General features: G+C 38.2%; 1 long non-coding RNA gene across 1 annotated transcript; it reads right to left on the minus strand.

Annotated features, from left to right (window-relative positions):
- Window positions 1-8,142: 8,142 nt before the first annotated feature.
- Window positions 8,143-13,597, minus strand: LOC139633364 (uncharacterized). Its single transcript, XR_011693731.1, has 3 exons — window positions 9,010-13,597; window positions 8,419-8,505; window positions 8,143-8,320 (listed from the first exon to the last, which is right to left on the minus strand). It is a non-coding gene; the product is annotated as an uncharacterized lncRNA (long non-coding RNA).
- Between the last annotated feature and the right edge of the window lie 237 nt (window positions 13,598-13,834).

The following is a 13,834-nucleotide window of genomic DNA, read 5'->3' on the forward strand; positions in this document are numbered from 1 at the left end:
GCAACTCCACTTCCACCTTCAGTGCCTGATCTGTAAATGTATCTAAAAATGATCTGGAATCCAGTAATCAGCAACATGAAAATCATCCATTTGTCAACCAAAGCTCAAATTTACACAATAATCAGTCCATCACATACACCGCAATTACAATGTCTGTCTCGCCGGCTTTCCAGCAGCATGTCAGCATGTCAGCATGACGAATGCTTCTGCGACAGCAACGTGAACCATCAGTGTCTGCTCGTGCAGATTTCTTTCCCAGCAACTTCAGAAAAACATCACATCAACAACAACCAGTTTACCACACAAAGCTTGATTTTAAACTGTAAAGTTTAAACTGCAAAAAACTGTACAGCATAATTTTGCACATTGCTTGGTTTACAGTTTTTATTTATCATCATAGCCATTGTCTTGAATAGATTTTTTGTTCATATGTGAGAAGCACCGAAGCACAGCTGAAATGATCAGTCATCTAATCAACTTACAAAACATACTGATAATTGATTCGTTGTTGTTTCAGATTCGAGCAAAAATGCCAAACATTCTGTGATTTCACCTTCACATTAATGATGATTTGTTGCTTTTTTTTGTCATATGTAACTATCTGAATACTGAAACTGAATATCTTTTGGTTTTGAATCGAAATGTGAAGACTTTGAAGCCATTTTCACTGTTTTTTATAGACAACATGATTGAACAGTTAATCAAGAAATTGATCAGCAGGTTAATCAAATACTAAAAATAATCATTAGTTGCAGCCCTGCAACCTATTGAATTAAAGTAAACTGCTGCATACTCTTAACATTTGCAGACAGGAAGAGATTGTTCAATGCACACAATCAATTTAATTCAAATCATTATTAGAGACTTAATCGTTCTTCTGCATTGAGCCGATTACATTTGAGAAAGTGATGAGAGAGTGCAAAGCTTCTTCGTAGGGAGAGACGCAGGGGAAAAAAGGGGTCAACCTTCTCTGTTGAAACACGTGCTTTATGGATTACTTCCTGTTTCAGTAATGAGTGTTTTTGTTTTGATGTCGTCAGCCTTGTATTCCTGTAACAGTTGGTTGTTGTAGCTTATCTCCCTGTGCACAGAGAGTATTAAATCTTGATGTTACACAAGGTGATGGTGAAGCTATGAGTCACAAAGCACTGGTGAGCGGAAGGCCAATTGTAAACAAGCATATTTGTTTTCGGAAGGGGATGATTTCAGGGAAACCAAACATTTGTCATTTCCCCAAGGCATTTCCGCAAGATCTGTTGCTTTGTCCTGATCTGACACTGCTGAGGGAAATAACCCTGCAATACACCGTTGGTTTGAAGCCCCAGTGTCATAAACTCACTTCTTTTTTACTCCATTAAAAAAAAGGTAAGTGATGTCAAGAGCAGATGAGACTTTCTGAATGCGGCACTGCAAATGTCTGCATCAACTGTCTGCAGAATCATTAATAGATTATCTATCTTTTTCCCCAATTTATTCAGCATATGATCAGAATATTGTGGTCTGACGAGTGAATGTTAAGGAACAAACACAGCTCACATCAGCCCAGACTTCTTCATGCCTTCGTGCTCTTTAATTCGGACTGACTACAGAAATGTCCTATTTTGGAATAAAGCACAAGGCTTTCAGTTTTTCGGCAAATTGTCCAGGATGCTGAGGCCAGGCTCATAACTGTAAACAGAGAAAAAAGATTGCATTGTGCCATTTTAACCACATTGCAATGGCCCCGATTTCTTTTCAAAGGATAATCAGTCAAATTCTTTATTTGCCTTGTCAACAAACCCCATGAAAAGAGCGAAACCAACGATGAAGTGACCCAACTAACAAGTACTGCCTGTGTATCTCTGTATCGAAAACACGTCAACAAGCCAAGTGCACCAAATGTGTATTAATACACAGTATAAAAAAAGTCCCCCAAAAATGCAGTATTTACCCTTGTTTGACTTTGTTAAACCTGACAGTGCCAAGTTATTTCTGGAACTTTTTTAAAAATATTGGGCTTGGGCCTGAGTGCTACAGACAGACTGGGGTAGTTGGAGAGCACTGAGATGGAGTAATGTACTGTCTTGGTCTTTTCATTTGATTTGGGGGGCAGGGGTGGGGGCAGTTCACAGCTGCATCGGAAAGAGGAACGACAGCAGCTGGAGTAAGAAGCTTGCATATGAAGTTATAGTATATTTCTCCTGCCTAAAGTCACTTCTCGCTTCTCGTTCACAACAAATGAAAATGAGTGATGCACATTTTTCGGTTTGAATTCTATGCTTACCACCTCAGGTGTAAACAGGGTTTGTGTCAGCCATAATATGAACTCTACAGAGGTTACTTAATGGCACTAAACGTTGCTGCCAACATTTACTCATTCTTTCCTCTTAGAGTCATCCTCCCAGTGTTTCATTTTAGAGTTCAAGGTTCGCCCATGAAAATGACGCTTCCATTCACCTTTCTACTTTCTGTGACAATGGAAGTTCCATGGTTAAGCAGTACAGTGAAACAGTTGTTCGGTTAAAGCTTCTTTCATGCCCATTCCTTGTGCTTTTTTTTTCTATATACATATAAATCTGCACTGTGTCTGAAGATTTAATGATACATGAATATATTGAAAAGATGAATGAATAAAAGTTTCCCATGTTCCATTACTAAATGACTGAAAATTCTTATTTAATTTGGTTTACAGACTAACAGTTTTATGGTGGGTTTAGTTTAACATGTGTGTCTTAAATTAGTGTGTGACCAAATTATATACAAATAATGCACTTTCTGTTTTAGTGTTTGTAGCATTAACCATATGATTGTATTAGTTTTATCTAACCACGTAAGTCCCATTCAGGCTATAAGGGAGCTGTGGCAGAGACAGCAGCATAAAAACTGAAGGCAAAACAATACAAAATCAGACAGCAAAAAATGAAAAATAAATAAATAAATAAATAAATACTAAAAAGGTTATAATATTGGAGTAAGCCTATGAGTAAGCCAAGAACAGATGCATTGTGTATATTATATGTGTAGGGTGTAGGTGTTGAAATCCAAAAAAACATGTCACTGACTGCAGAAAGCAGTGTATTAGTAATACAACACAAGAAGATTATATGATATAAAAGTTGAAATTTTGTGATTTAAATTGTTGTAATTTATATATGTTGTATGTATGTCAACGTAATACCATAGTGTGACACCGAATGTGTTTAGGTAATGCTCCTTGATGCTCCTCTGCACCCTGTTAGACAATCAGACGTGCTACCACAGCTGCCAATCTGCTCTAAGTAGAACACTTTAATGTGCCGTGACCTCAGTAATAATGAAAGATTATCAAAGCAATTTCTCCCTCTCTGGCGTTACGCATATTAACCATGACCCAAAGTGAACCTGCAGTGAGGGTGTCATTCTGTTAGCTTTTCAAGCGTCTCTGCTCAGGACAGGACTGTTAGAAACTGGCTCATGTGGGTCACGACTGTGATGTCTGTTTCCCTCGACATCTATTTGGTAACGTAACCCAGCATGACCTATTACCTGATCTGTGCTGCACTTGGACATCTGCCAGCATGAATGTTGGAGGAGAACTGGAGTGTCCTTGCAGACAAACGACGCCACTTTTATGACACTAAAGTCATACTGCAATTGTAATTTTGTGCATATTAATAGGCTGAAAAGACATAGGTGCCATGAAAAGCCAAAAAAAAACTACGGATGTTGCTATACTACCTTACATCGTCAAGGAATGTAACATTACACAAACTGACTTTGGTGTACGTGTAATATGTTGGGTAAACAAAGGCGATACCGAAATGAATTCTTGCCGATCCAGGTCAGAGACCAGCCTGCTCTCTCAAATCCCACAGCATCTCCTGGGCTCGTGTATCGCAGTGTACTGCTGCCAAGCTGTCCTCACCTGACCTACCTGACTCAGAGGTGGCTCAGAGCCAAGACTGACAGACTGCTGGAAGGGAAACCTGCCACCATCTGGAACATCACAGGCTGCCAGAAACAGTCACGGCCGGACAAAATGTTACATCCCCTCGCTTTTGTGTGAGGTCCGGTATCTGCGAGTGCCTTTCGTGGAGGAGATAAAAGCTCAGGCCTGCTGCTAAATGGCACTTTCAACCTTTTGTGATAAAAGAGGGAAAGAGTATCTAACTATGGAATCTATCTAGATGTTTATTGTTGTATCTTACACACTCTGCATCTGGGAGGTTCCAAACAAACAGGTGCAGCAGCCTGGAAGCACAGTTTGCCTGCATCAGAAGCCGCACTGCGTGTGACAGCAGTAAGGTGCCCACATATTTGAGAGGAGGTAGCGTATAAATTTATTTCCACTGGATTAAAGGCCGATAATCCCAAACGTTTTAAAGGTCGATTTGTGTCCAGCCAACAGTCAAAAAACCCAGAGATACTGAATTTACAATACAGTTTTTCTCAATCGCTTTGACGCAGTTCACAGATCAGAAACGTCTTTCTCACAACTCTTAATGCAGTTCTCATAACACTAAATCAATCAAACACAAAAACAATCAAAACTTTGTTCACGTGTGACGTGACATGCAAAGTCAGTAATCACTTCAATATTGTCACCAATGAATAAAAACTTCTTACCAGTGCTTCAAGACTTCCATGCTGCATATAATGAAGTTTTAATAAAAGACTGACTGGCTAGAGTAATGTAAGAGTGAAAAAATTTTCACAACATTCAAAACACAACAAAGAAATCAGAATGATCTACTCTAACTATGAGAAAGGCTGAGTCCAACTCAATGTGAGTCAGTTTACAGTGGCATCCATCGGAGATGAAAACATGTATGCAACTGACTAATTGCTACTTCAGCATTACTGTATAATACGTATCATTGCAATGTATTACATAAGCATACTGCAGCCACCCATTTACTGCACTGCATTGTAGGAATGGATGGTTATCACTGTACTGCAATACAGCCCACTGCAAAAACCTATCCTCTTTTACTGTGTTGTAAGGTGCCCTTGAGTGCCTTGAAAGGCGCATTTAATTTAAATGTATTATTATTATTATTATTATTATTATTATTATAATTACTAAAAAAATATCTCTGTACTATACTGCACACCCACGCTGTTTTTATGGTAATCTTCCACAGAGTGGAAATGGAAATTTCCGAATTATATAACTCATATATGTTTATTTTTTCAAAATGTTACATCTTGCTACATCTCTCAGCAGATTACTATACTATACTGTCACTTAAGAACATGTATGGAAATGTATATACATACAAACATATGGAAGACAGAAGAGCTTTGGATTTAGAACACAGTAGCCTATTTCCAAAAATTTACTATAATGAAAACAGTGTTTGGCATTTGATGCAAATACTTAATTTTGAGATGTGTTTTATAATATTTTCAATGCAGTACTTCATTTTCCAGCAGATATGTGGCACTTTGTGTGATAAATTTTAGAATTTGTGTGTGCATTTGTAAATTCAAACAATATAATTTTAAAGAAAGCAAGATGATAAGCATGGAACTATGCATTGAAAAATAGACAAAGAAAAATATGCAATAAAACTTTCAAAATTCTCAAAAATTCAAAATTCACACTACACACACACACACACTATATATGTATATATATATACTTATACATATATCTGACGAAGGTACAAAGTGTTTTCATGAGTTGTTACAGTAAGATGAGAAATGCATCAACACAATGAGAAAACATCTTCAGTGGTGCAATGTGTGTGGGCACAATGGAAGTTTGTACAGACACAATGAGAAATGCTAATGTGTCGGGAAATGATGAACTGTTTCGAGAACTGCATTAAGAGTAGTGAGAATTATGTGTGAATTGCATCAAAGCTATTGAGAAAAAACACTTATAATGAGATAAGAAAAAGAGACAAATTTTGATAAGCTGGTTCTTGATAAATTTTTCAGATGAACCACTAATCAATCAATCGATTTAGCCTTGATAAGGGTCACGCAATTTGCAAGGCCAGAAATGTCTAACTCTGCAGAAGGCTGCATACTGTATAATGTAAAAGTCCATGTGAATTAACCCAGTGATATCAGAGAGTGTGCACCAGGAGCCACAGGTCATGGTGGCTTATGTATATTTTATGTCTTTTGTGTGTGTTACTCTCTTATTCAACCTCTTCTCTTGTTTTCTTTATCAAATTTTAATAGGCATCTTTCTCAAGTGGAGTTTCCCCATGTGTTTCACGATAGATAGATGCTACACAGTGAGAGTGTGAGCACAAATCAAATGAAAGGTATAGTGCAAATTCACCCTGCACTTTCATGTCCGTAACTTGCCCTCTGAGTTTTGTTTTGTTTTTTTGTTTTTTTTGTTTTTTTGAGTAAACATTTAATCTTACACCATTTCATCCTGCTTCTCTCTTGAGCTACGGTGAGATGCTTCACTCCAAAGGTGACAGCAGAAAGAGATTTGTCACATATCGCTGACCTATACCAGGACAAGCTCTTGTTCTAATAATAGATACTTAGAGTCTCATCCTAACTTTAAAAATCTACACTGAAGCAGAAGCTATGTTGTTTCCGTCAGTTGTGCTCTTTAATTCAGAGGTCTGTAGACCATCAACTAAATGCACGGCAGGGCCAGCAAAGCATTAAAAAAAGCATCACAACAATTACATGTTATGATGGAGGATGGTTCTGAGTTAGGACAGATCTTTTGAAGCACTTCGATGCTTCCCACGAGCAGCAGACAAATTGCAGCTTTTCGTTTCACAATCCACTCTGTCTGAGGTACTGCCTGACTGTATTTTTGGGGAAAGACAGTGATGTTTATATGGCTCGTATTCCTTCAGTTTCTGGACTGAAAACCATGTGATGTAGGGAACTAAAAGAGAAATTGATGTTGTCATAAAGACTTATTGTAAGCTACCTCTGAATGTCTTTATGTCTGAGTAATGAAACCAGATACCATCTCTGGACACCACTGACATTTCTTGAATGTGTAATGACATATTTGAGTAGGGCATCAGACATCTGGAAGATCTTTTGAGAATTTGACATTGTCTGGCAATGACTCCAATGAAACCTGAAAATGTTTGTGCACCCGACTTTTGTGCACCCCTCTGAAAAAAATAATCCACTGATAACATGTAGCGTGGCAGTTTACTGATCTCAGAAGCCTTCGTGAGATGCAGCTAGACATTTGAGGTTAGGATGAAGTCCTGCCTTGATCCTACAGGGGGAGGTGTTACTCTGCAGGGGCTGGGGCACGAGCCTGGGACGCATGGAAGATGAGAGATGGAGGAAAAGGGCAGCTGAGGTGAGTGGTGGGGTGGCAGCCGCAGCCTAAAGCTTTGCCACAGCCCCCGCAGGGTAATCTAATCAGCTGTTTCAGAGACTCTCGCGGCCCTGCATCTCTCTCTTTCTCATTTTCTGGGAATGGAGAAGAGCTTATTCCTCATTTTCAAGTGATGTGCCTCATCTCATTATCTTCAATCAGGAATGTAGAGGTTTGAAAACAACTGATAAACACAGGGGAGATTTTCTTTTTTTTTTTCCTGCAGGATGACGTAGTTTAGTGTATCTGATTTGTGGTTGGTTTTAATTTTTGCTTGTCTTGTGGGTAACATTGCTCTTCATATGAGGGATTCTACCTACTTCAGATGATGTTAATATTCTACTGTTTTCTTGCTTCTAGACCACATCTCTGTGTGATGAATGCTATTTGTGTGCAGTACTCTATTCAAAGTTGCTAGTGCTTGTCTATAGTGCAATTTAATATGAATCAATTCACTTGCCAGACATTCATTCAAACATTTACCATAAATGTTTAGTTAGAACCCAGTTTATTTTGGAGATGTCTGTACTGACTTAGCTGCAAAGCATAAAAAAAATCTCCTTCTGTTGTTGGATCGTGCAGCTGTTAACATGACTCACTTGATCAGACCGGAAAGTTGTGTTTGTGTTCGACAAACAACACACAATGTGCTTAATTAATTACATGCGGATAGTTTTATATAACAAGTTATGGGTGAAATTTGGATTTGGATTTGGATTTGGATTCTGTTTGAATGGATCAAATTTGAGGTTCAACGAACCTTAAGATCAGAATGGACTTCTGTCAGAACGCGTCCACGAAAAATGTAACACTTTGAGGTCTCTGCTGGCACATCCCGAAAACAAGACCCTCCCATAGAGGAAGACTTAAGTGGTGTCTGACATCAAATGCAATAACTCTAAAGAATAGAATGGCAACGACCATGGACAAGAGACAGCGTGGACTGGGTGGAGGGTCATACGTCACCGACCAGGAGTCAGTGGACGTGCCAGAGAAAGGCCAAGGTCGACATCTGCATCCGACACCAGAGTGGTAACGCTGAAAACAGTACACATTCTGGTCACAACTTTTGACAAATGTAAGGGAACCTTAAGGTGTTTATGTAGCATTGACGTGTTAAAAAAAAGGATACCTACTCTCAAAAATCAGTACTGATACTGGCTTCAAGAATTCAGCATCTGTTGAGCAACAGTTAAAAGCTCTGGAACAAGCTAAAACCACCTCTGAAACACAAATACAGGGCATATTTAACACAAACTTGGCGATGTCAGTCAGTACTGTCACACTGTACTTGCTGCAACATACATTCAGTTGCCAGTTTTTAAGGTAGATCTGGTCCTGCAATAAATCCTACTGTAATTAAGGTTATAATCAGAAGTGTTAAGGTCTTTTACTTAATTAAAAGCAGCAATATCAGTGCAGAAATGCTGTAAATTATACTTAAAAGAAGTAAAAGGTCCCATTAAGCAGAATGGCACGTTTCAGAATAATGTATTTTATATAACTGGATTAATAATTACTGATGCCTTAATTTGTACACCGCTTTAATACTGCAGCTGGTAAAGGTGGAGCTAAGTTAAATTATTTTAACACTGCTGTGGTTTATGAATTTTATGAATTTTCCCTTAGATATCAATAGCGTGTACAGCACCACAAGCCCCCCCAGTTTAATCAACACCTCTCTGAAAGGCAGGATTTATAGCAGGGTTCATTTTAGCTTTCTGTACCTGATAATCCGTCACCTGAGTGTATCTCCAACACAGATTTTCCAACATGGCGGGATATTTAAACGGCTGCTGCCCCGCTCACTCTTTTGCGTTGCTAGGATACTACTACGCTGCTTATGCACCTTATGATGAAACACACCTTAAAGGGGACGTCGCTTCAGGACGGTTTTGTCGGGAAAACATTCACCTGTTTGGTACGTACGCCTCACATCTGCTCTCAACCACAAACCATCGCTTCTGGTAGGTAGTTGAGCTGTCCAGCCCGGTTGTGGACCTAGCCATACCGACCGCTGATCTGCCACTGCTTCACGTCAGCAAGCTAAGTACTGGCAAAGTCTTTCAACTTTCTGGTAGTAGCTGCTAATGCTAACGTACAGCCGGCTGTGAGTTGATGTGTGCTTTGACATTACTGCCAAAATCAATTACCTAGGAGGCAACAGGCTTGTTTATTTGCTTTGGTTTTAACTGTGAATTAACTAATTTCTCGTTGTGGCTGAGATTAGGTTTCTGTTGCTTGTTGTTTGGCACGCATTTTATGATGCTCTCATGCTGCTGATTAGTGGTGATATTTCAACAGTGTTTTGACTGTTGTGGCCTGATTGAGCACATTGGTCCTGTTTATACTAAAATTCTGGGTCTCTAGAGGAGGGTAATATCACAACTTTGACTAAGTGCACATATGACTTCTTCTGCTACTCCTAGTTACATAGGAAACTCAACATGTCTTCTGAGTATAGGACATATGGACAGGTATGTTTATAAAATATATACTTTCATAATCTGCTAAGAATCAGTGAAATATTTCAACTCAAAATGTGAGTTTTGAGAAACTTGGGGATGTCCCGGACTGCAGAGCTCACATGCACACATGCCAATGCCAACTTTAAGCTTAAAATCATCACTCCCAAATGTTTGCTTTGATGAACTTTGGTCAGAGCTAAATGTTGCCAAAATCGACTCTGTATGTATTTATTTTCCCACGATATATCTGTTCCATGGGACAGACTGAACTTGTATCACAACTGTACAATGCTTAAAGCTACAAAGTTTCTGTCTTAGTGGTGATGTATTCCCAAATCGGTGGCTCAAAAATGTGAAGGATGATCTTTCTGCAAAAATAAATACACTTTCATGCATTGAAACATTGATCTTTAAGGAAACCAGCCAGGAGATGCGTCATGTCACACAGAAAACACCACGTACTGAATAAGTGTAACTGTATAGTCTGATGACGAGATGAGATGCATCAGGATCTGGGTGGCTTATCACATTCGCTAAACAATTTCCTTCGGGAAACTGTGCAGTGTAATAAAGACTTTTTCAGGAAATAGACCATCTTGAGATTTTTCAGCTTCACGTTCTGCTCCTAAAAGACATCAAGGATCTTTTCTTCGATTGTGATTTACTAATTCAGGCTAACGTGCTGTTATTATTCTAAAAATATTCCTGTTTATTATCATTTACCTAATCTGGCTCTTTAAATGCAGTTGAGGATTTATTTGTTAAACTTGGATAAAGTTATCTTGAAAAACAGTCCACTTCTGCTGAAACTACGATCAGCATTCATATGATGGGCTGAGTGCTGATCATTTGATTTCAGGTACATGAAGGGGGTGTGTTGGGAACCCTCTCATTTCTAGACCCAACAAATCCAGACTCGTGTCAAATCATCAACACTGTAATCTGGATAATCCATGTACAATGGCATAATTGTTTCCACGGATACTTCAGTCTGTTTGTGGAGGCCCAGCAGTGTACATTTGCTTAGAAATGGTATTATTTTTAGGTACGAGCTCTGAGACAATTGAGTTTAGATACAGTATAAAATAGAAACATAGTGAAATAAAAGACTAAGATGTGTTTTTATCTATTTTACTATCAGATTTGTTATGATTGCATGAAATGTACTGCGTGATGAAACATGAAGTAAAAAAGGCTTAGCAAAGCTAAATCCTCAACAAATGAATGTTTTAGTTTGCCCCAAGGGTTCATGCTCTGTGGCAATAATCAAGGCATCTATCCTTCAAATCGGAGCACAACAAATTAGAACAAATTAGAAACACATTTCTCTGAATGGTGTTTACAAGCATCCTGAATGTAATTTTTTTCATTTTGTGCACACAAGTCACTCAGGAGAACGTGACACACTAAATCGCAACAAAAATAGAAAAATAGAGTGGGTGGGTAACTCACTGTTGGGTTGATGTAGAGGTTAACTCAGAGCACATAAAACAGAGCAGACAAGATTAATCCTGCTAATCAACTTTAGGCTAGTTAGTACTACTGTTGTCAAAAGGAGACCATGCCATCTGCAACTTGATGGTAGCAGTTAGAGGAGCTACTTGTATGTTTTGCAGCATTATAGCAGCTGTTTACTTACCAAAGAATAAAGATATGATCAATGATTTTAGAAGACATGTTAATATGTGAAGTAACATCCATTAAAGGTCAGACAGTGGAATGTGTATAATCTTACAAATACCTTGGGACAGTTATTGGCTGTCCCAAGGTATTTTTATCTTTTATCTTTTTCTCTGGTGTCATGGTTTGGAAATCTATCTTTAAAGAGAAGGAATTCTCTCAATCTAATTGTTAAGCAGTAAAATGATTGGTGAGTCACATCTTAACCTGGCATCCCTGTACACCAGACAGTTACAGCAGATAGCTGGCTCAATTTTAAATGATCACTCACACCCTTTGAACAGTGAATTTCAGCTTTTTCCTTCTGGATGAAGGTTCATAGTCCCAAAGTGCAGAACAAAACGATATAAAGAGAGCTTTGTTCCAGCAGCCATCATTCACATGAATAAGTTGTAGTTACACTGCATAGAAACAATGTTATTTTATTTATTTGTATGTTATATAATTTTTTTTTGTCTGTGCTGTGTGTTGAATGTGTATGTGTAAAACTGATGATACTTTTTATTGCAAACCAAAATTTACAGAGTAAAGTAACCTACCTACCCACCTACCAGTCTAGAAGAAGTGTTGCGAGTTCAGCATCGAACTTCATTCCTTTACTCACCAAGAACAACGCCAATATTAACTCTTTTTTTCCCCTTCTATTTCTATCACTTCATTTCTTCTGCTGAAGTTAGCATGCTAACCCCGTCTTGTCACTTTTTAGATACCGATATTTCCAATAAAACTGTTATCGTTTGGATGCTTTTCTGTTAATGTTGTCAGACAAACAATGGAACAAGTTTGAAATCGTGACTGAAACTCAGCCCATTAAGACAACAAGTTAACTTCCAAGCCATTCACATGCTGTGGCTCCGCACTGCTAAAATCCAGATTTTTATAACCATGATGTCATCTGACAAAATCACTATACACATCAATTATGAGTTTCAATTATAAGAGTGTTTTGCGATTTTGGATACAAATAGTTGTTAATGATATTTGGTTTCTCACATTGCGTGCAGACACCATCTGGATAACAAACTAACAAACAGCTGCTCTGCTTCTCTGTCACTCACTAAACAGACACGAGAGAGGGCATTACTGACAACTCTCTTCTAAGTAGACAAGGTTTGTCCAAAAAGTTGATAGATTTGTTGCCAAGTGCTTCATTGAAATGTCTGTTGTCACTAACAAATGTGACAAATATGTTGAGCTGGCAACACTGCACACCTGACATTATTAGATTATGTTAAACCTACAATAATTGATTTTTATTTGTTCGCACCAATTCATTTTGAAAAACTCCAATTCAGTCACATTATCCAGTCACATGGCATTCGGCTGACCAGTGGTGGAAATATGATCACTCAACTCATTTGGCGTGCTCTGCTGTTGCAGTCCAGCCAAAAAGAAAAAAAAAGGAATTAAGAGCAAATTGAAAATTTCATCAGTTAATTCTGGGAATCTGTGATGGGCATTTTTCAGCATTTTTCATTTGGCAGTTTTCAAATGCAACATTTGCTTGTTACAGCCACTGAGGGTTTGCTGCTGTTCTTTCTTTCCCACGTTTGATAGTTAACTGAATATCTGTTTGGGCAAAACAAGCATTTCAAAATATCACTTTGGGCTCTGGTATTTTTTCATTGTTGCCTAATATTTTATAGACAAAATGATTAATTGATTGAGAAAATCATCTGGCGATTAATTGATCATGAACAAACATCTCTTTATGTGATTAATTGGTAATATGTAGACAATTGACAAATAGTCTTTTCTCTGAAAAACACCTCTTAAAACAACTGATGGATAATTTCACCAAAACATCTTACACTGTTGAACTAAGTGGGCACTGTTAGCTTGAACCCACCCTATTTATGACCTCTCACACTGGACAAAACGTTCTGGCAGACAGGATGGATTGTTGTTTACATCATTTTTAGCACTCTTTACACTACAGGACAAAAATCCCAGGAGACACAGACCCTCATAGTGCATTCGTAGTCGTTTACACCGTGTCTTGCCCATTCTGATGTTTACATCAGTGGTAACTGAACCTCTCTGCACTGTCTGCAAGGTTTAACACTTTGCTTTATTTATGCTTGATTTACAGCCTAGAAGAGTGAGCTGTTTGGAGAAACATGGAGGTAGACCTTATGAAATGTACATTTGAGATGGCTTAACATGGACAATATTTACATTATTTACAACAATGTTTGTCCTTTAACATACTACATATGTAACTATATGGCTGAATGGGATATGATTCATATGCTGTAATGATGGCATTTACTGTATGACCTTGTATGGACACATTGCTGCGATCATGAAACTAAAGAACCACACCTAACAGTGTAAAAGGCTTTTACTAGACAGTTTCCCACAGAATAAATCATACGTACATAGATTTTGCACTGTGCTTGAC

This window comes from Trachinotus anak, unplaced genomic scaffold (assembly GCF_046630095.1).
Source record: "Trachinotus anak isolate AG129_WGS33_773 ecotype Australia unplaced genomic scaffold, CSIRO_AGI_Tana_v1 ptg000015l, whole genome shotgun sequence".
NCBI lineage: Eukaryota > Metazoa > Chordata > Actinopteri > Carangiformes > Carangidae > Trachinotus > Trachinotus anak.